The following is a 14348-nucleotide window of genomic DNA, read 5'->3' as shown; positions in this document are numbered from 1 at the left end:
ACATTGTTTTAAATCAAAAAGAAAGTGAAAGTATTGTCAAATTGGCAAGCAGTGCAAAATGTGGCCCGTATGGGGATCGAACCCATGACCTTGGCGTTATTAGCACCACGCTCTAACCAACTGAGCTAACCGGCCTCATGAAACTATTCCAAATGTCATGTTAGTTTTTTCTTACAGCTAACTGAAATCAGGCAGAAGGGTTTAAAAGGAAGCCATACTTCTCTGTTTGGACACCAAATCTCTGTGTCCCTGTCTATTACTGTTGGTTAACATCTTTGTTGCATGTTTTGGTTCTGTCACAACCATTTGTCTAAACATAAGTAAGTGGGTCGCCTGAACAGGGACTTGAACCCTGGACCCTCAGATTAAAAGTCTGATGCTCTACCGACTGAGCTATCCAGGCTACTGCAGACAGTTAAGTAGCAAGGTTTTTGCAGTTCAGATTGTTTTAAATCAAAAAGAAAGTGAAAGTATTGTCAATTAGTGCAAAATGTGGCCCGTATGGGGATCGAACCCATGACCTTGGCGTTATTAGCACCACGCTCTAACCAACTGAGGTAACCGGCCTCATGAATCTATTCCAAATGTCATGTTATTTTTTTCTTACAGCTAACTGAAATCAGGCAGAAGGGTTTAAAAGGAAGCCATACTTCTCTGTTTGGACACCAAATCTCTGTGTCCCTGTCTATTACTGTTGGTTAACATCTTTGTTGCATGTTTTGGTTCCATCACAACCATTTGTCTAAACATAAGTAAGTGGGTCACCTGAACAGGGACTTGAACCCTGGACCCTCAGATTAAAAGTCTGATGCTCTACCGACTGAGCTATCCAGGCTACTGCAGACATTTAAGTAGCAAGGTTTTTGCAGTTCAGATTGTTTTAAATCAAAAAGAAAGTGAAAGTATTTTCAAATTGGCAAGCAGTGCAAAATGTGGCCCGTATGGGGATCGAACCCATGACCTTGGCGTTATTAGCACCACGCTCTAACCAACTGAGCTAACCGGCCTCATGAAACTATTCCAAATGTCATGTTATTTTTTTCTTACAGCTAACTGAAATCAGGCAGAAGGGTTTAAAAGGAAACCATACTTCTCTGTTTGGACACCAAATCTCTGTGTCCCTGTCTATTACTGTTGGTTAACATCTTTGTTGCATGTTTTGGTTCCGTCACAACCATTTGTCTAAACATAAGTAAGTGGGTCGCCTGAACAGGGACTTGAACCCTGGACCCTCAGATTAAAAGTCAGTTAAGTAGCAAGGTTTTTGCTGCTCTACCGACTGAGCTATCCAAGCTACTGCAGACAGTTAAGTAGCAAGGTTTTTGCAGTTCAGATTGTTTTAAATCAAAAAGAAAGTGAAAGTATTGTCAAATAGTGCAAAAAGTGGCCCGTATGGGGATCGAACCCATGACCTTGGCGTTATTAGCACCACGCTCTAACCAACTGAGCTAACCGGCCTCATGAATGTATTCCAAATGTCATGTTATTTTTTTCTTACAGCTAACTGAAATCAGGCAGAAGGGTTTAAAAGGAAGCCATACTTCTCTGTTTGGACACCAAATCTCTGTGTCCCTGTCTATTACTGTTGGTTAACATCTTTGTTGCATGTTTTGGTTCCGTCACAACCATTTGTCTAAACATAAGTAAGTGGGTCGCCTGAACAGGGACTTGAACCCTGGACCCTCAGATTAAAAGTCTGATGCTCTACCGACTGAGCTATCCAGGCTACTGCAGATAGTTAAGTAGCAAGGTATTTGCAGTTCACATTGTTTTAAATCAAAAAGAAAGTGAAAGTATTGTCAAATTGGCAAGCAGTGCAAAATGTGGCCCGTATGGGGATCGAACCCATGACCTTGGCGTTATTAGCACCACGCTCTAACCAACTGAGCTAACCGGCCTCATGAAACTATTCCAAATGTCATGTTATTTTTTTCTTACAGCTAACTGAAATCAGGCAGAAGGGTTTAAAAGGAAGCCATACTTCTCTGTTTGGACACCAAATCTCTGTGTCCCTGTCTATTACTGTTGGTTAACATCTTTGTTGCATGTTTTGGTTCCGTCACAACCATTTGTCTAAACATAAGTAAGTGGGTCGCCTGAACAGGGACTTGAACCCTGGACCCTCAGATTAAAAGTCTGATGCTCTACCGACTGAGCTATCCAGGCTACTGCAGACAGTTAAGTAGCAAGGTTTTTGCAGTTCAGATTGTTTTAAATCAAAAAGAAAGTGAAAGTATTGTCAAATTGGCAAGCAGTGCAAAATGTGGCCCGTATGGGGATCGAACCCATGACCTTGGCGTTATTAGCACCACGCTCTAACCAACTGAGCTAACCGGCCTCATGAAACTATTCCAAATGTCATGTTATTTTTTTCTTACAGCTAACTGAAATCAGGCAGAAGGGTTTAAAAGGAAGCCATACTTCTCTGTTTGGACACCAAATCTCTGTGTCCCTGTCTATTACTGTTGGTTAACATCTTTTGGTTCCGTCACAACCATTTGTCTAAACATAAGTAAGTGGGTCGCCTGAACAGGGACTTGAACCCTGGACCCTCAGATTAAAAGTCTGATGCTCTACCAACTGAGCTATCCAGGCTACTGCAGACAGTTAAGTAGCAAGGTTTTTGCAGTTCAGATTGTTTTAAATCAAAAAGAAAGTGAAAGTATTGTCAAATTGGCAAGCAGTGCAAAATGTGGCCCGTATGGGGATCGAACCCATGACCTTGGCATTATTAGCACCACGCTCTAACCAACTGAGCTAACCGGCCTCATGAATGTATTCCAAATGTCATGTTATTTTTTTCTTACAGCTAACTGAAATCAGGCAGAAGGGTTTAAAAGGAAGCCATACTTCTCTGTTTGGACACCAAATCTCTGTGTCCCTGTCTATTACTGTTGGTTAACATCATTGTTGCATGTTTTGGTTCCGTCACAACCATTTGTCTAAACATAAGTAAGGGGGTCGCCTGAACAGGGACTTGAACCCTGGACCCTCAGATTAAAAGTCTGATGCTCTACCGACTGAGCTATCCAGGCTACTGCAGATAGTTAAGTAGCAAGGTTTTTGCAGTTCACATTGTTTTAAATCAAAAAGAAAGTGAAAGTATTGTCAAATTGGCAAGCAGTGCAAAATGTGGCCCGTATGGGGATCGAACCCATGACCTTGGCATTATTAGCACCACGCTCTAACCAACTGAGCTAACCGGCCTCATGAAACTATTCCAAATGTCATGTTATTTTTTTCTTACAGCTAACTGAAATCAGGCAGAAGGGTTTAAAAGGAAGCCATACTTCTATGTTTGGACACCAAATCTCTGTGTCCCTGTCTATTACTGTTGGTTAACATCTTTGTTGCATGTTTTGGTTCCGTCACAACCATTTGTCTAAACATAAGTAAGTGGGTCGCCTGAACAGGGACTTGAACCCTGGACCCTCAGATTAAAAGTCTGATGCTCTACCGACTGAGCTATCCAGGCTACTGCAGACAGTTAAGTAGCAAGGTTTTTGCAGTTCAGATTGTTTTAAATCAAAAGGAAAGTGAAAGTATTGTCAAATAGTGCAAAATGTGGCCCGTATGGGGATCGAACCCATGACCTTGGCGTTATTAGCACCACGCTCTAACCAACTGAGCTAACCGGCCTCATGAATCTATTCCAAATGTCATGTTATTTTTTTCTTACAGCTAACTGAAATCAGGCAGAAGGGTTTAAAAGGAAGCCATACTTCTCTGTTTGGACACCAAATCTCTGTGTCCCTGTCTATTACTGTTGGTTAACATCTTTGTTGCATGTTTTGGTTCCGTCACAACCATTTGTCTAAATATAAGTAACTGGGTCGCCTGAACAGGGACTTGAACCCTGGACCCTCAGATTAAAAGTCTGATGCTCTACCGACTGAGCTATCCAGGCTACTGCAGACAGTTAAGTAGCAAGGTTTTTGCAGTTCAGATTGTTTTAAATCAAAAAGAAAGTGAAAGTATTGTCAAATTGGCAAGCAGTGCAAAATGTGGCCCGTATGGGGATCGAACCCATGACCTTGGCGTTATTAGCACCACGCTCTAACCAACTGAGCTAACCGGCCTCATGAAACTATTCCAAATGTCATGTTATTTTTTTCTTACAGCTAACTGAAATCAGGCAGAAGGGTTTAAAAGGAAGCCATACTTCTCTGTTTGGACACCAAATCTCTGTGTCCCTGTCTATTACTGTTGGTTAACATCTTTTGGTTCCGTCACAACCATTTGTCTAAACATAAGTAAGTGGGTCGCCTGAACAGGGACTTGAACCCTGGACCCTCAGATTAAAAGTCTGATGCTCTACCAACTGAGCTATCCAGGCTACTGCAGACAGTTAAGTAGCAAGGTTTTTGCAGTTCAGATTGTTTTAAATCAAAAAGAAAGTGAAAGTATTGTCAAATAGTGCAAAATGTGGCCCGTATGGGGATCGAACCCATGACCTTGGCGTTATTAGCACCACGCTCTAACCAACTGAGCTAACCGGCCTCATGAATGTATTCCAAATGTCATGTTATTTTTTTCTTACAGCTAACTGAAATCAGGCAGAAGGGTTTAAAAGGAAGCCATACTTCTCTGTTTGGACACCAAATCTCTGTGTCCCTGTCTATTACTGTTGGTTAACATCATTGTTGCATGTTTTGGTTCCGTCACAACCATTTGTCTAAACATAAGTAAGGGGGTCGCCTGAACAGGGACTTGAACCCTGGACCCTCAGATTAAAAGTCTGATGCTCTACCAACTGAGCTATCCAGGCTACTGCAGACAGTTAAGTAGCAAGGTTTTTGCAGTTCAGATTGTTTTAAATCAAAAAGAAAGTGAAAGTATTGTCAAATTGGCAAGCAGTGCAAAATGTGGCCCGTATGGGGATCGAACCCATGACCTTGGCGTTATTAGCACCACGCTCTAACCAACTGAGCTAACCGGCCTCATGAATGTATTCCAAATGTCATGTTATTTTTTTCTTACAGCTAACTGAAATCAGGCAGAAGGGTTTAAAAGGAAGCCATACTTCTCTGTTTGGACACCAAATCTCTGTGTCCCTGTCTATTACTGTTGGTTAACATCATTGTTGCATGTTTTGGTTCCGTCACAACCATTTGTCTAAACATAAGTAAGGGGGTCGCCTGAACAGGGACTTGAACCCTGGACCCTCAGATTAAAAGTCTGATGCTCTACCGACTGAGCTATCCAGGCTACTGCAGATAGTTAAGTAGCAAGGTTTTTGCAGTTCACATTGTTTTAAATCAAAAAGAAAGTGAAAGTATTGTCAAATTGGCAAGCAGTGCAAAATGTGGCCCGTATGGGGATCGAACCCATGACCTTGGCATTATTAGCACCACGCTCTAACCAACTGAGCTAACCGGCCTCATGAAACTATTCCAAATGTCATGTTATTTTTTTCTTACAGCTAACTGAAATCAGGCAGAAGGGTTTAAAAGGAAGCCATACTTCTATGTTTGGACACCAAATCTCTGTGTCCCTGTCTATTACTGTTGGTTAACATCTTTGTTGCATGTTTTGGTTCCGTCACAACCATTTGTCTAAACATAAGTAAGTGGGTCGCCTGAACAGGGACTTGAACCCTGGACCCTCAGATTAAAAGTCTGATGCTCTACCGACTGAGCTATCCAGGCTACTGCAGACAGTTAAGTAGCAAGGTTTTTGCAGTTCAGATTGTTTTAAATCAAAAGGAAAGTGAAAGTATTGTCAAATAGTGCAAAATGTGGCCCGTATGGGGATCGAACCCATGACCTTGGCGTTATTAGCACCACGCTCTAACCAACTGAGCTAACCGGCCTCATGAATCTATTCCAAATGTCATGTTATTTTTTTCTTACAGCTAACTGAAATCAGGCAGAAGGGTTTAAAAGGAAGCCATACTTCTCTGTTTGGACACCAAATCTCTGTGTCCCTGTCTATTACTGTTGGTTAACATCTTTGTTGCATGTTTTGGTTCCGTCACAACCATTTGTCTAAATATAAGTAACTGGGTCGCCTGAACAGGGACTTGAACCCTGGACCCTCAGATTAAAAGTCTGATGCTCTACCGACTGAGCTATCCAGGCTACTGCAGACAGTTAAGTAGCAAGGTTTTTGCAGTTCAGATTGTTTTAAATCAAAAAGAAAGTGAAAGTATTGTCAAATTGGCAAGCAGTGCAAAATGTGGCCCGTATGGGGATCGAACCCATGACCTTGGCGTTATTAGCACCACGCTCTAACCAACTGAGCTAACCGGCCTCATGAAACTATTCCAAATGTCATGTTATTTTTTTCTTACAGCTAACTGAAATCAGGCAGAAGGGTTTAAAAGGAAGCCATACTTCTCTGTTTGGACACCAAATCTCTGTGTCCCTGTCTATTACTGTTGGTTAACATCTTTTGGTTCCGTCACAACCATTTGTCTAAACATAAGTAAATTGGTCGCCTGAACAGGGACTTGAACCCTGGACCCTCAGATTAAAAGTCTGATGCTCTACCGACTGAGCTATCCAGGCTACTGCAGATAGTTAAGTAGCAAGGTTTTTGAAGTTCAGATTGTTTTAAATCAAAAAGAAAGTGAAAGTATTGTCAAATTGGCAAGCAGTGCAAAATGTGGCCCGTATGGGGATCGAACCCATGACCTTGGCGTTATTAGCACCACGCTCTAACCAACTGAGCTAACCGGCCTCATGAATCTATTCCAAATGTCATGTTATTTTTTTCTTACAGCTAACTGAAATCAGGCAGAAGGGTTTAAAAGGAAGCCATACTTCTCTGTTTGGACACCAAATCTCTGTGTCCCTGTCTATTACTGTTGGTTAACATCTTTTGGTTCCGTCACAACCATTTGTCTAAACATAAGTAAGTGGGTCGCCTGAACAGGGACTTGAACCCTGGACCCTCAGATTAAAAGTCTGATGCTCTACCGACTGAGCTATCCAGGCTACTGCAGACAGTTAAGTAGCAAGGTTTTTGCAGTTCAGATTGTTTTAAATCAAAAAGAAAGTGAAAGTATTGTCAAATTGGCAAGCAGTGCAAAATGTGGCCCGTATGGGGATCGAACCCATGACCTTGGCGTTATTAGCACCACGCTCTAACCAACTGAGCTAACCGGCCTCATGAATCTATTCCAAATGTCATGTTATTTTTTTCTTACAGCTAACTGAAATCAGGCAGAAGGGTTTAAAAGGAAGCCATACTTCTCTGTTTGGACACCAAATCTCTGTGTCCCTGTCTATTACTGTTGGTTAACATCTTTTGGTTCCGTCACAACCATTTGTCTAAACATAAGTAAGTGGGTCGCCTGAACAGGGACTTGAACCCTGGACCCTCAGATTAAAAGTCTGATGCTCTACCGACTGAGCTATCCAGGCTACTGCAGACAGTTAAGTAGCAAGGTTTTTGCAGTTCACATTGTTTTAAATCAAAAAGAAAGTGAAAGTATTGTCAAATAGTGCAAAATGTGGCCCGTATGGGGATCGAACCCATGACCTTGGCGTTATTAGCACCATGCTCTAACCAACTGAGCTAACCGGCCTCATGAATCTATTCCAAATGTCATGTTATTTTTTTCTTACAGCTAACTGAAATCAGGCAGAAGGGTTTAAAAGGAAGCCATACTTCTCTGTTTGGACACCAAATCTCTGTGTCCCTGTCTATTACTGTTGGTTAACATCTTTTGGTTCCGTCACAACCATTTGTCTAAACATAAGTAAGTGGGTCGCCTGAACAGGGACTTGAACCCTGGACCCTCAGATTAAAAGTCTGATGCTCTACCGACTGAGCTATCCAGGCTACTGCAGATAGTTAAGTAGCAAGGTTTTTGCAGTTCACATTGTTTTAAATCAAAAAGAAAGTGAAAGTATTGTCAAATTGGCAAGCAGTGCAAAATGTGGCCCGTATGGGGATCGAACCCATGACCTTGGCGTTATTAGCACCACGCTCTAACCAACTGAGCTAACCGGCCTCATGAAACTATTCCAAATGTCATGTTATTTTTTTCTTACAGCTAACTGAAATCAGGCAGAAGGGTTTAAAAGGAAGCCATACTTCTCTGTTTGGACACCAAATCTCTGTGTCCCTGTCTATTACTGTTGGTTAACATCTTTGTTGCATGTTTTGGTTCTGTCACAACCATTTGTCTAAACATAAGTAAGTGGGTCGCCTGAACAGGGACTTGAACCCTGGACCCTCAGATTAAAAGTCTGATGCTCTACCGACTGAGCTATCCAGGCTACTGCAGACAGTTAAGTAGCAAGGTTTTTGCAGTTCAGATTGTTTTAAATCAAAAAGAAAGTGAAAGTATTGTCAATTAGTGCAAAATGTGGCCCGTATGGGGATCGAACCCATGACCTTGGCGTTATTAGCACCACGCTCTAACCAACTGAGCTAACCGGCCTCATGAATCTATTCCAAATGTCATGTTATTTTTTTCTTACAGCTAACTGAAATCAGGCAGAAGGGTTTAAAAGGAAGCCATACTTCTCTGTTTGGACACCAAATCTCTGTGTCCCTGTCTATTACTGTTGGTTAACATCTTTGTTGCATGTTTTGGTTCCGTCACAACCATTTGTCTAAATATAAGTAACTGGGTCGCCTGAACAGGGACTTGAACCCTGGACCCTCAGATTAAAAGTCTGATGCTCTACCGACTGAGCTATCCAGGCTACTGCAGACAGTTAAGTAGCAAGGTTTTTGCAGTTCAGATTGTTTTAAATCAAAAAGAAAGTGAAAGTATTGTCAAATTGGCAAGCAGTGCAAAATGTGGCCCGTATGGGGATCGAACCCATGACCTTGGCGTTATTAGCACCACGCTCTAACCAACTGAGCTAACCGGCCTCATGAAACTATTCCAAATGTCATGTTATTTTTTTCTTACAGCTAACTGAAATCAGGCAGAAGGGTTTAAAAGGAAGCCATACTTCTCTGTTTGGACACCAAATCTCTGTGTCCCTGTCTATTACTGTTGGTTAACATCTTTTGGTTCCGTCACAACCATTTGTCTAAACATAAGTAAATGGGTCGCCTGAACAGGGACTTGAACCCTGGACCCTCAGATTAAAAGTCTGATGCTCTACCGACTGAGCTATCCAGGCTACTGCAGATAGTTAAGTAGCAAGGTTTTTGAAGTTCAGATTGTTTTAAATCAAAAAGAAAGTGAAAGTATTGTCAAATTGGCAAGCAGTGCAAAATGTGGCCCGTATGGGGATCGAACCCATGACCTTGGCGTTATTAGCACCACGCTCTAACCAACTGAGCTAACCGGCCTCATGAATCTATTCCAAATGTCATGTTATTTTTTTCTTACAGCTAACTGAAATCAGGCAGAAGGGTTTAAAAGGAAGCCATACTTCTCTGTTTGGACACCAAATCTCTGTGTCCCTGTCTATTACTGTTGGTTAACATCTTTGTTGCATGTTTTGGTTCCGTCACAACCATTTGTCTAAATATAAGTAACTGGGTCGCCTGAACAGGGACTTGAACCCTGGACCCTCAGATTAAAAGTCTGATGCTCTACCGACTGAGCTATCCAGGCTACTGCAGACAGTTAAGTAGCAAGGTTTTTGCAGTTCAGATTGTTTTAAATCAAAAAGAAAGTGAAAGTATTGTCAAATTGGCAAGCAGTGCAAAATGTGGCCCGTATGGGGATCGAACCCATGACCTTGGCGTTATTAGCACCACGCTCTAACCAACTGAGCTAACCGGCCTCATGAAACTATTCCAAATGTCATGTTATTTTTTTCTTACAGCTAACTGAAATCAGGCAGAAGGGTTTAAAAGGAAGCCATACTTCTCTGTTTGGACACCAAATCTCTGTGTCCCTGTCTATTACTGTTGGTTAACATCTTTTGGTTCCGTCACAACCATTTGTCTAAACATAAGTAAATTGGTCGCCTGAACAGGGACTTGAACCCTGGACCCTCAGATTAAAAGTCTGATGCTCTACCGACTGAGCTATCCAGGCTACTGCAGATAGTTAAGTAGCAAGGTTTTTGAAGTTCAGATTGTTTTAAATCAAAAAGAAAGTGAAAGTATTGTCAAATTGGCAAGCAGTGCAAAATGTGGCCCGTATGGGGATCGAACCCATGACCTTGGCGTTATTAGCACCACGCTCTAACCAACTGAGCTAACCGGCCTCATGAATCTATTCCAAATGTCATGTTATTTTTTTCTTACAGCTAACTGAAATCAGGCAGAAGGGTTTAAAAGGAAGCCATACTTCTCTGTTTGGACACCAAATCTCTGTGTCCCTGTCTATTACTGTTGGTTAACATCTTTTGGTTCCGTCACAACCATTTGTCTAAACATAAGTAAGTGGGTCGCCTGAACAGGGACTTGAACCCTGGACCCTCAGATTAAAAGTCTGATGCTCTACCGACTGAGCTATCCAGGCTACTGCAGACAGTTAAGTAGCAAGGTTTTTGCAGTTCAGATTGTTTTAAATCAAAAAGAAAGTGAAAGTATTGTCAAATTGGCAAGCAGTGCAAAATGTGGCCCGTATGGGGATCGAACCCATGACCTTGGCGTTATTAGCACCACGCTCTAACCAACTGAGCTAACCGGCCTCATGAATCTATTCCAAATGTCATGTTATTTTTTTCTTACAGCTAACTGAAATCAGGCAGAAGGGTTTAAAAGGAAGCCATACTTCTCTGTTTGGACACCAAATCTCTGTGTCCCTGTCTATTACTGTTGGTTAACATCTTTTGGTTCCGTCACAACCATTTGTCTAAACATAAGTAAGTGGGTCGCCTGAACAGGGACTTGAACCCTGGACCCTCAGATTAAAAGTCTGATGCTCTACCGACTGAGCTATCCAGGCTACTGCAGACAGTTAAGTAGCAAGGTTTTTGCAGTTCACATTGTTTTAAATCAAAAAGAAAGTGAAAGTATTGTCAAATAGTGCAAAATGTGGCCCGTATGGGGATCGAACCCATGACCTTGGCGTTATTAGCACCATGCTCTAACCAACTGAGCTAACCGGCCTCATGAATCTATTCCAAATGTCATGTTATTTTTTTCTTACAGCTAACTGAAATCAGGCAGAAGGGTTTAAAAGGAAGCCATACTTCTCTGTTTGGACACCAAATCTCTGTGTCCCTGTCTATTACTGTTGGTTAACATCTTTTGGTTCCGTCACAACCATTTGTCTAAACATAAGTAAGTGGGTCGCCTGAACAGGGACTTGAACCCTGGACCCTCAGATTAAAAGTCTGATGCTCTACCGACTGAGCTATCCAGGCTACTGCAGATAGTTAAGTAGCAAGGTTTTTGCAGTTCACATTGTTTTAAATCAAAAAGAAAGTGAAAGTATTGTCAAATTGGCAAGCAGTGCAAAATGTGGCCCGTATGGGGATCGAACCCATGACCTTGGCGTTATTAGCACCACGCTCTAACCAACTGAGCTAACCGGCCTCATGAAACTATTCCAAATGTCATGTTATTTTTTTCTTACAGCTAACTGAAATCAGGCAGAAGGGTTTAAAAGGAAGCCATACTTCTCTGTTTGGACACCAAATCTCTGTGTCCCTGTCTATTACTGTTGGTTAACATCTTTGTTGCATGTTTTGGTTCTGTCACAACCATTTGTCTAAACATAAGTAAGTGGGTCGCCTGAACAGGGACTTGAACCCTGGACCCTCAGATTAAAAGTCTGATGCTCTACCGACTGAGCTATCCAGGCTACTGCAGACAGTTAAGTAGCAAGGTTTTTGCAGTTCAGATTGTTTTAAATCAAAAAGAAAGTGAAAGTATTGTCAATTAGTGCAAAATGTGGCCCGTATGGGGATCGAACCCATGACCTTGGCGTTATTAGCACCACGCTCTAACCAACTGAGCTAACCGGCCTCATGAATCTATTCCAAATGTCATGTTATTTTTTTCTTACAGCTAACTGAAATCAGGCAGAAGGGTTTAAAAGGAAGCCATACTTCTCTGTTTGGACACCAAATCTCTGTGTCCCTGTCTATTACTGTTGGTTAACATCTTTGTTGCATGTTTTGGTTCCGTCACAACCATTTGTCTAAATATAAGTAACTGGGTCGCCTGAACAGGGACTTGAACCCTGGACCCTCAGATTAAAAGTCTGATGCTCTACCGACTGAGCTATCCAGGCTACTGCAGACAGTTAAGTAGCAAGGTTTTTGCAGTTCAGATTGTTTTAAATCAAAAAGAAAGTGAAAGTATTGTCAAATTGGCAAGCAGTGCAAAATGTGGCCCGTATGGGGATCGAACCCATGACCTTGGCGTTATTAGCACCACGCTCTAACCAACTGAGCTAACCGGCCTCATGAAACTATTCCAAATGTCATGTTATTTTTTTCTTACAGCTAACTGAAATCAGGCAGAAGGGTTTAAAAGGAAGCCATACTTCTCTGTTTGGACACCAAATCTCTGTGTCCCTGTCTATTACTGTTGGTTAACATCTTTTGGTTCCGTCACAACCATTTGTCTAAACATAAGTAAATGGGTCGCCTGAACAGGGACTTGAACCCTGGACCCTCAGATTAAAAGTCTGATGCTCTACCGACTGAGCTATCCAGGCTACTGCAGATAGTTAAGTAGCAAGGTTTTTGAAGTTCAGATTGTTTTAAATCAAAAAGAAAGTGAAAGTATTGTCAAATTGGCAAGCAGTGCAAAATGTGGCCCGTATGGGGATCGAACCCATGACCTTGGCGTTATTAGCACCACGCTCTAACCAACTGAGCTAACCGGCCTCATGAATCTATTCCAAATGTCATGTTATTTTTTTCTTACAGCTAACTGAAATCAGGCAGAAGGGTTTAAAAGGAAGCCATACTTCTCTGTTTGGACACCAAATCTCTGTGTCCCTGTCTATTACTGTTGGTTAACATCTTTGTTGCATGTTTTGGTTCCGTCACAACCATTTGTCTAAACATAAGTAAGTGGGTCGCCTGAACAGGGACTTGAACCCTGGACCCTCAGATTAAAAGTCTGATGCTCTACCGACTGAGCTATCCAGGCTACTGCAGACAGTTAAGTAGCAAGGTTTTTGCAGTTCAGATTGTTTTAAATCAAAAGGAAAGTGAAAGTATTGTCAAATAGTGCAAAATGTGGCCCGTATGGGGATCGAACCCATGACCTTGGCGTTATTAGCACCACGCTCTAACCAACTGAGCTAACCGGCCTCATGAATCTATTCCAAATGTCATGTTATTTTTTTCTTACAGCTAACTGAAATCAGGCAGAAGGGTTTAAAAGGAAACCATACTTCTCTGTTTGGACACCAAATCTCTGTGTCCCTGTCTATTACTGTTGGTTAACATCTTTGTTGCATGTTTTGGTTCCGTCACAACCATTTGTCTAAATATAAGTAACTGGGTCGCCTGAACAGGGACTTGAACCCTGGACCCTCAGATTAAAAGTCTGATGCTCTACCGACTGAGCTATCCAGGCTACTGCAGACAGTTAAGTAGCAAGGTTTTTGCAGTTCAGATTGTTTTAAATCAAAAAGAAAGTGAAAGTATTGTCAAATTGGCAAGCAGTGCAAAATGTGGCCCGTATGGGGATCGAACCCATGACCTTGGCGTTATTAGCACCACGCTCTAACCAACTGAGCTAACCGGCCTCATGAAACTATTCCAAATGTCATGTTATTTTTTTCTTACAGCTAACTGAAATCAGGCAGAAGGGTTTAAAAGGAAGCCATACTTCTCTGTTTGGACACCAAATCTCTGTGTCCCTGTCTATTACTGTTGGTTAACATCTTTTGGTTCCGTCACAACCATTTGTCTAAACATAAGTAAATGGGTCGCCTGAACAGGGACTTGAACCCTGGACCCTCAGATTAAAAGTCTGATGCTCTACCGACTGAGCTATCCAGGGTACTGCAGATAGTTAAGTAGCAAGGTTTTTGAAGTTCAGATTGTTTTAAATCAAAAAGAAAGTGAAAGTATTGTCAAATTGGCAAGCAGTGCAAAATGTGGCCCGTATGGGGATCGAACCCATGACCTTGGCGTTATTAGCACCACGCTCTAACCAACTGAGCTAACCGGCCTCATGAATCCATTCCAAATGTCATGTTATTTTTTTCTTACAGCTAACTGAAATCAGGCAGAAGGGTTTAAAAGGAAGCCATACTTCTCTGTTTGGACACCAAATCTCTGTGTCCCTGTCTATTACTGTTGGTTAACATCTTTTGGTTCCGTCACAACCATTTGTCTAAACATAAGTAAGTGGGTCGCCTGAACAGGGACTTGAACCCTGGACCCTCAGATTAAAAGTCTGATGCTCTACCGACTGAGCTATCCAGGCTACTGCAGATAGTTAAGTAGCAAGGTTTTTGCAGTTCACATTGTTTTAAATCAAAAAGAAAGTGAAAGTATTGTCAAATT

At 41.9% G+C, this 14348-nt stretch overlaps 62 non-coding genes across 62 annotated transcripts; all 62 read right to left on the bottom strand.

The window, feature by feature from the left end:
* Positions 1-61: 61 nt before the first annotated feature.
* trnai-aau (transfer RNA isoleucine (anticodon AAU)) lies at positions 62-135 on the bottom strand. Its single transcript has one exon. It is a non-coding gene; the product is annotated as a tRNA-Ile (tRNA).
* A 195-nt stretch (positions 136-330) lies between these two features.
* trnak-uuu (transfer RNA lysine (anticodon UUU)) lies at positions 331-403 on the bottom strand. Its single transcript has one exon. It is a non-coding gene; the product is annotated as a tRNA-Lys (tRNA).
* A 530-nt stretch (positions 404-933) lies between these two features.
* On the bottom strand, positions 934-1007 carry trnai-aau (transfer RNA isoleucine (anticodon AAU)). Its single transcript has one exon. It is a non-coding gene; the product is annotated as a tRNA-Ile (tRNA).
* A 377-nt stretch (positions 1008-1384) lies between these two features.
* On the bottom strand, positions 1385-1458 carry trnai-aau (transfer RNA isoleucine (anticodon AAU)). Its single transcript has one exon. It is a non-coding gene; the product is annotated as a tRNA-Ile (tRNA).
* A 195-nt stretch (positions 1459-1653) lies between these two features.
* On the bottom strand, positions 1654-1726 carry trnak-uuu (transfer RNA lysine (anticodon UUU)). The gene has a single exon. It is a non-coding gene; the product is annotated as a tRNA-Lys (tRNA).
* Positions 1727-1824: 98 nt separating this feature from the next.
* Positions 1825-1898, bottom strand: trnai-aau (transfer RNA isoleucine (anticodon AAU)). The gene has a single exon. It is a non-coding gene; the product is annotated as a tRNA-Ile (tRNA).
* Positions 1899-2093: 195 nt separating this feature from the next.
* On the bottom strand, positions 2094-2166 carry trnak-uuu (transfer RNA lysine (anticodon UUU)). Its single transcript has one exon. It is a non-coding gene; the product is annotated as a tRNA-Lys (tRNA).
* Positions 2167-2264: 98 nt separating this feature from the next.
* Positions 2265-2338, bottom strand: trnai-aau (transfer RNA isoleucine (anticodon AAU)). Its single transcript has one exon. It is a non-coding gene; the product is annotated as a tRNA-Ile (tRNA).
* A 184-nt stretch (positions 2339-2522) lies between these two features.
* trnak-uuu (transfer RNA lysine (anticodon UUU)) lies at positions 2523-2595 on the bottom strand. The gene has a single exon. It is a non-coding gene; the product is annotated as a tRNA-Lys (tRNA).
* Positions 2596-2693: 98 nt separating this feature from the next.
* Positions 2694-2767, bottom strand: trnai-aau (transfer RNA isoleucine (anticodon AAU)). Its single transcript has one exon. It is a non-coding gene; the product is annotated as a tRNA-Ile (tRNA).
* Positions 2768-2962: 195 nt separating this feature from the next.
* Positions 2963-3035, bottom strand: trnak-uuu (transfer RNA lysine (anticodon UUU)). Its single transcript has one exon. It is a non-coding gene; the product is annotated as a tRNA-Lys (tRNA).
* A 98-nt stretch (positions 3036-3133) lies between these two features.
* On the bottom strand, positions 3134-3207 carry trnai-aau (transfer RNA isoleucine (anticodon AAU)). Its single transcript has one exon. It is a non-coding gene; the product is annotated as a tRNA-Ile (tRNA).
* A 195-nt stretch (positions 3208-3402) lies between these two features.
* trnak-uuu (transfer RNA lysine (anticodon UUU)) lies at positions 3403-3475 on the bottom strand. Its single transcript has one exon. It is a non-coding gene; the product is annotated as a tRNA-Lys (tRNA).
* Positions 3476-3565: 90 nt separating this feature from the next.
* On the bottom strand, positions 3566-3639 carry trnai-aau (transfer RNA isoleucine (anticodon AAU)). Its single transcript has one exon. It is a non-coding gene; the product is annotated as a tRNA-Ile (tRNA).
* Positions 3640-3834: 195 nt separating this feature from the next.
* On the bottom strand, positions 3835-3907 carry trnak-uuu (transfer RNA lysine (anticodon UUU)). Its single transcript has one exon. It is a non-coding gene; the product is annotated as a tRNA-Lys (tRNA).
* Positions 3908-4005: 98 nt separating this feature from the next.
* Positions 4006-4079, bottom strand: trnai-aau (transfer RNA isoleucine (anticodon AAU)). Its single transcript has one exon. It is a non-coding gene; the product is annotated as a tRNA-Ile (tRNA).
* Positions 4080-4263: 184 nt separating this feature from the next.
* Positions 4264-4336, bottom strand: trnak-uuu (transfer RNA lysine (anticodon UUU)). Its single transcript has one exon. It is a non-coding gene; the product is annotated as a tRNA-Lys (tRNA).
* Positions 4337-4426: 90 nt separating this feature from the next.
* On the bottom strand, positions 4427-4500 carry trnai-aau (transfer RNA isoleucine (anticodon AAU)). The gene has a single exon. It is a non-coding gene; the product is annotated as a tRNA-Ile (tRNA).
* Positions 4501-4695: 195 nt separating this feature from the next.
* trnak-uuu (transfer RNA lysine (anticodon UUU)) lies at positions 4696-4768 on the bottom strand. Its single transcript has one exon. It is a non-coding gene; the product is annotated as a tRNA-Lys (tRNA).
* Positions 4769-4866: 98 nt separating this feature from the next.
* On the bottom strand, positions 4867-4940 carry trnai-aau (transfer RNA isoleucine (anticodon AAU)). Its single transcript has one exon. It is a non-coding gene; the product is annotated as a tRNA-Ile (tRNA).
* A 195-nt stretch (positions 4941-5135) lies between these two features.
* On the bottom strand, positions 5136-5208 carry trnak-uuu (transfer RNA lysine (anticodon UUU)). Its single transcript has one exon. It is a non-coding gene; the product is annotated as a tRNA-Lys (tRNA).
* Positions 5209-5306: 98 nt separating this feature from the next.
* On the bottom strand, positions 5307-5380 carry trnai-aau (transfer RNA isoleucine (anticodon AAU)). The gene has a single exon. It is a non-coding gene; the product is annotated as a tRNA-Ile (tRNA).
* Positions 5381-5575: 195 nt separating this feature from the next.
* trnak-uuu (transfer RNA lysine (anticodon UUU)) lies at positions 5576-5648 on the bottom strand. The gene has a single exon. It is a non-coding gene; the product is annotated as a tRNA-Lys (tRNA).
* Positions 5649-5738: 90 nt separating this feature from the next.
* Positions 5739-5812, bottom strand: trnai-aau (transfer RNA isoleucine (anticodon AAU)). Its single transcript has one exon. It is a non-coding gene; the product is annotated as a tRNA-Ile (tRNA).
* A 195-nt stretch (positions 5813-6007) lies between these two features.
* trnak-uuu (transfer RNA lysine (anticodon UUU)) lies at positions 6008-6080 on the bottom strand. The gene has a single exon. It is a non-coding gene; the product is annotated as a tRNA-Lys (tRNA).
* A 98-nt stretch (positions 6081-6178) lies between these two features.
* On the bottom strand, positions 6179-6252 carry trnai-aau (transfer RNA isoleucine (anticodon AAU)). Its single transcript has one exon. It is a non-coding gene; the product is annotated as a tRNA-Ile (tRNA).
* A 184-nt stretch (positions 6253-6436) lies between these two features.
* On the bottom strand, positions 6437-6509 carry trnak-uuu (transfer RNA lysine (anticodon UUU)). The gene has a single exon. It is a non-coding gene; the product is annotated as a tRNA-Lys (tRNA).
* Positions 6510-6607: 98 nt separating this feature from the next.
* On the bottom strand, positions 6608-6681 carry trnai-aau (transfer RNA isoleucine (anticodon AAU)). Its single transcript has one exon. It is a non-coding gene; the product is annotated as a tRNA-Ile (tRNA).
* Positions 6682-6865: 184 nt separating this feature from the next.
* On the bottom strand, positions 6866-6938 carry trnak-uuu (transfer RNA lysine (anticodon UUU)). The gene has a single exon. It is a non-coding gene; the product is annotated as a tRNA-Lys (tRNA).
* A 98-nt stretch (positions 6939-7036) lies between these two features.
* trnai-aau (transfer RNA isoleucine (anticodon AAU)) lies at positions 7037-7110 on the bottom strand. Its single transcript has one exon. It is a non-coding gene; the product is annotated as a tRNA-Ile (tRNA).
* A 184-nt stretch (positions 7111-7294) lies between these two features.
* trnak-uuu (transfer RNA lysine (anticodon UUU)) lies at positions 7295-7367 on the bottom strand. The gene has a single exon. It is a non-coding gene; the product is annotated as a tRNA-Lys (tRNA).
* A 90-nt stretch (positions 7368-7457) lies between these two features.
* trnai-aau (transfer RNA isoleucine (anticodon AAU)) lies at positions 7458-7531 on the bottom strand. The gene has a single exon. It is a non-coding gene; the product is annotated as a tRNA-Ile (tRNA).
* A 184-nt stretch (positions 7532-7715) lies between these two features.
* Positions 7716-7788, bottom strand: trnak-uuu (transfer RNA lysine (anticodon UUU)). The gene has a single exon. It is a non-coding gene; the product is annotated as a tRNA-Lys (tRNA).
* Positions 7789-7886: 98 nt separating this feature from the next.
* On the bottom strand, positions 7887-7960 carry trnai-aau (transfer RNA isoleucine (anticodon AAU)). Its single transcript has one exon. It is a non-coding gene; the product is annotated as a tRNA-Ile (tRNA).
* Positions 7961-8155: 195 nt separating this feature from the next.
* trnak-uuu (transfer RNA lysine (anticodon UUU)) lies at positions 8156-8228 on the bottom strand. Its single transcript has one exon. It is a non-coding gene; the product is annotated as a tRNA-Lys (tRNA).
* A 90-nt stretch (positions 8229-8318) lies between these two features.
* On the bottom strand, positions 8319-8392 carry trnai-aau (transfer RNA isoleucine (anticodon AAU)). Its single transcript has one exon. It is a non-coding gene; the product is annotated as a tRNA-Ile (tRNA).
* Positions 8393-8587: 195 nt separating this feature from the next.
* trnak-uuu (transfer RNA lysine (anticodon UUU)) lies at positions 8588-8660 on the bottom strand. Its single transcript has one exon. It is a non-coding gene; the product is annotated as a tRNA-Lys (tRNA).
* Positions 8661-8758: 98 nt separating this feature from the next.
* trnai-aau (transfer RNA isoleucine (anticodon AAU)) lies at positions 8759-8832 on the bottom strand. Its single transcript has one exon. It is a non-coding gene; the product is annotated as a tRNA-Ile (tRNA).
* A 184-nt stretch (positions 8833-9016) lies between these two features.
* Positions 9017-9089, bottom strand: trnak-uuu (transfer RNA lysine (anticodon UUU)). Its single transcript has one exon. It is a non-coding gene; the product is annotated as a tRNA-Lys (tRNA).
* A 98-nt stretch (positions 9090-9187) lies between these two features.
* On the bottom strand, positions 9188-9261 carry trnai-aau (transfer RNA isoleucine (anticodon AAU)). Its single transcript has one exon. It is a non-coding gene; the product is annotated as a tRNA-Ile (tRNA).
* Positions 9262-9456: 195 nt separating this feature from the next.
* Positions 9457-9529, bottom strand: trnak-uuu (transfer RNA lysine (anticodon UUU)). The gene has a single exon. It is a non-coding gene; the product is annotated as a tRNA-Lys (tRNA).
* Positions 9530-9627: 98 nt separating this feature from the next.
* trnai-aau (transfer RNA isoleucine (anticodon AAU)) lies at positions 9628-9701 on the bottom strand. The gene has a single exon. It is a non-coding gene; the product is annotated as a tRNA-Ile (tRNA).
* A 184-nt stretch (positions 9702-9885) lies between these two features.
* Positions 9886-9958, bottom strand: trnak-uuu (transfer RNA lysine (anticodon UUU)). Its single transcript has one exon. It is a non-coding gene; the product is annotated as a tRNA-Lys (tRNA).
* A 98-nt stretch (positions 9959-10056) lies between these two features.
* Positions 10057-10130, bottom strand: trnai-aau (transfer RNA isoleucine (anticodon AAU)). Its single transcript has one exon. It is a non-coding gene; the product is annotated as a tRNA-Ile (tRNA).
* Positions 10131-10314: 184 nt separating this feature from the next.
* trnak-uuu (transfer RNA lysine (anticodon UUU)) lies at positions 10315-10387 on the bottom strand. The gene has a single exon. It is a non-coding gene; the product is annotated as a tRNA-Lys (tRNA).
* A 98-nt stretch (positions 10388-10485) lies between these two features.
* Positions 10486-10559, bottom strand: trnai-aau (transfer RNA isoleucine (anticodon AAU)). The gene has a single exon. It is a non-coding gene; the product is annotated as a tRNA-Ile (tRNA).
* A 184-nt stretch (positions 10560-10743) lies between these two features.
* On the bottom strand, positions 10744-10816 carry trnak-uuu (transfer RNA lysine (anticodon UUU)). Its single transcript has one exon. It is a non-coding gene; the product is annotated as a tRNA-Lys (tRNA).
* A 90-nt stretch (positions 10817-10906) lies between these two features.
* On the bottom strand, positions 10907-10980 carry trnai-aau (transfer RNA isoleucine (anticodon AAU)). The gene has a single exon. It is a non-coding gene; the product is annotated as a tRNA-Ile (tRNA).
* A 184-nt stretch (positions 10981-11164) lies between these two features.
* Positions 11165-11237, bottom strand: trnak-uuu (transfer RNA lysine (anticodon UUU)). The gene has a single exon. It is a non-coding gene; the product is annotated as a tRNA-Lys (tRNA).
* Positions 11238-11335: 98 nt separating this feature from the next.
* Positions 11336-11409, bottom strand: trnai-aau (transfer RNA isoleucine (anticodon AAU)). Its single transcript has one exon. It is a non-coding gene; the product is annotated as a tRNA-Ile (tRNA).
* A 195-nt stretch (positions 11410-11604) lies between these two features.
* trnak-uuu (transfer RNA lysine (anticodon UUU)) lies at positions 11605-11677 on the bottom strand. The gene has a single exon. It is a non-coding gene; the product is annotated as a tRNA-Lys (tRNA).
* A 90-nt stretch (positions 11678-11767) lies between these two features.
* trnai-aau (transfer RNA isoleucine (anticodon AAU)) lies at positions 11768-11841 on the bottom strand. Its single transcript has one exon. It is a non-coding gene; the product is annotated as a tRNA-Ile (tRNA).
* A 195-nt stretch (positions 11842-12036) lies between these two features.
* trnak-uuu (transfer RNA lysine (anticodon UUU)) lies at positions 12037-12109 on the bottom strand. The gene has a single exon. It is a non-coding gene; the product is annotated as a tRNA-Lys (tRNA).
* A 98-nt stretch (positions 12110-12207) lies between these two features.
* Positions 12208-12281, bottom strand: trnai-aau (transfer RNA isoleucine (anticodon AAU)). The gene has a single exon. It is a non-coding gene; the product is annotated as a tRNA-Ile (tRNA).
* A 184-nt stretch (positions 12282-12465) lies between these two features.
* On the bottom strand, positions 12466-12538 carry trnak-uuu (transfer RNA lysine (anticodon UUU)). The gene has a single exon. It is a non-coding gene; the product is annotated as a tRNA-Lys (tRNA).
* A 98-nt stretch (positions 12539-12636) lies between these two features.
* On the bottom strand, positions 12637-12710 carry trnai-aau (transfer RNA isoleucine (anticodon AAU)). The gene has a single exon. It is a non-coding gene; the product is annotated as a tRNA-Ile (tRNA).
* A 195-nt stretch (positions 12711-12905) lies between these two features.
* Positions 12906-12978, bottom strand: trnak-uuu (transfer RNA lysine (anticodon UUU)). The gene has a single exon. It is a non-coding gene; the product is annotated as a tRNA-Lys (tRNA).
* Positions 12979-13068: 90 nt separating this feature from the next.
* Positions 13069-13142, bottom strand: trnai-aau (transfer RNA isoleucine (anticodon AAU)). Its single transcript has one exon. It is a non-coding gene; the product is annotated as a tRNA-Ile (tRNA).
* A 195-nt stretch (positions 13143-13337) lies between these two features.
* trnak-uuu (transfer RNA lysine (anticodon UUU)) lies at positions 13338-13410 on the bottom strand. Its single transcript has one exon. It is a non-coding gene; the product is annotated as a tRNA-Lys (tRNA).
* A 98-nt stretch (positions 13411-13508) lies between these two features.
* Positions 13509-13582, bottom strand: trnai-aau (transfer RNA isoleucine (anticodon AAU)). Its single transcript has one exon. It is a non-coding gene; the product is annotated as a tRNA-Ile (tRNA).
* A 355-nt stretch (positions 13583-13937) lies between these two features.
* trnai-aau (transfer RNA isoleucine (anticodon AAU)) lies at positions 13938-14011 on the bottom strand. Its single transcript has one exon. It is a non-coding gene; the product is annotated as a tRNA-Ile (tRNA).
* A 184-nt stretch (positions 14012-14195) lies between these two features.
* Positions 14196-14268, bottom strand: trnak-uuu (transfer RNA lysine (anticodon UUU)). Its single transcript has one exon. It is a non-coding gene; the product is annotated as a tRNA-Lys (tRNA).
* Between the last annotated feature and the right edge of the window lie 80 nt (positions 14269-14348).

The sequence above is a fragment of the Callionymus lyra genome, chromosome 6 (genome assembly GCF_982586985.1).
Source record: "Callionymus lyra chromosome 6, fCalLyr1.hap1.1, whole genome shotgun sequence".
Taxonomy (NCBI): Eukaryota; Metazoa; Chordata; class Actinopteri; order Syngnathiformes; family Callionymidae; genus Callionymus; species Callionymus lyra.
The sequence above is the reverse complement of the archived record's forward strand: the minus strand, read 5'-3'. Positions and strand labels throughout refer to the sequence as shown.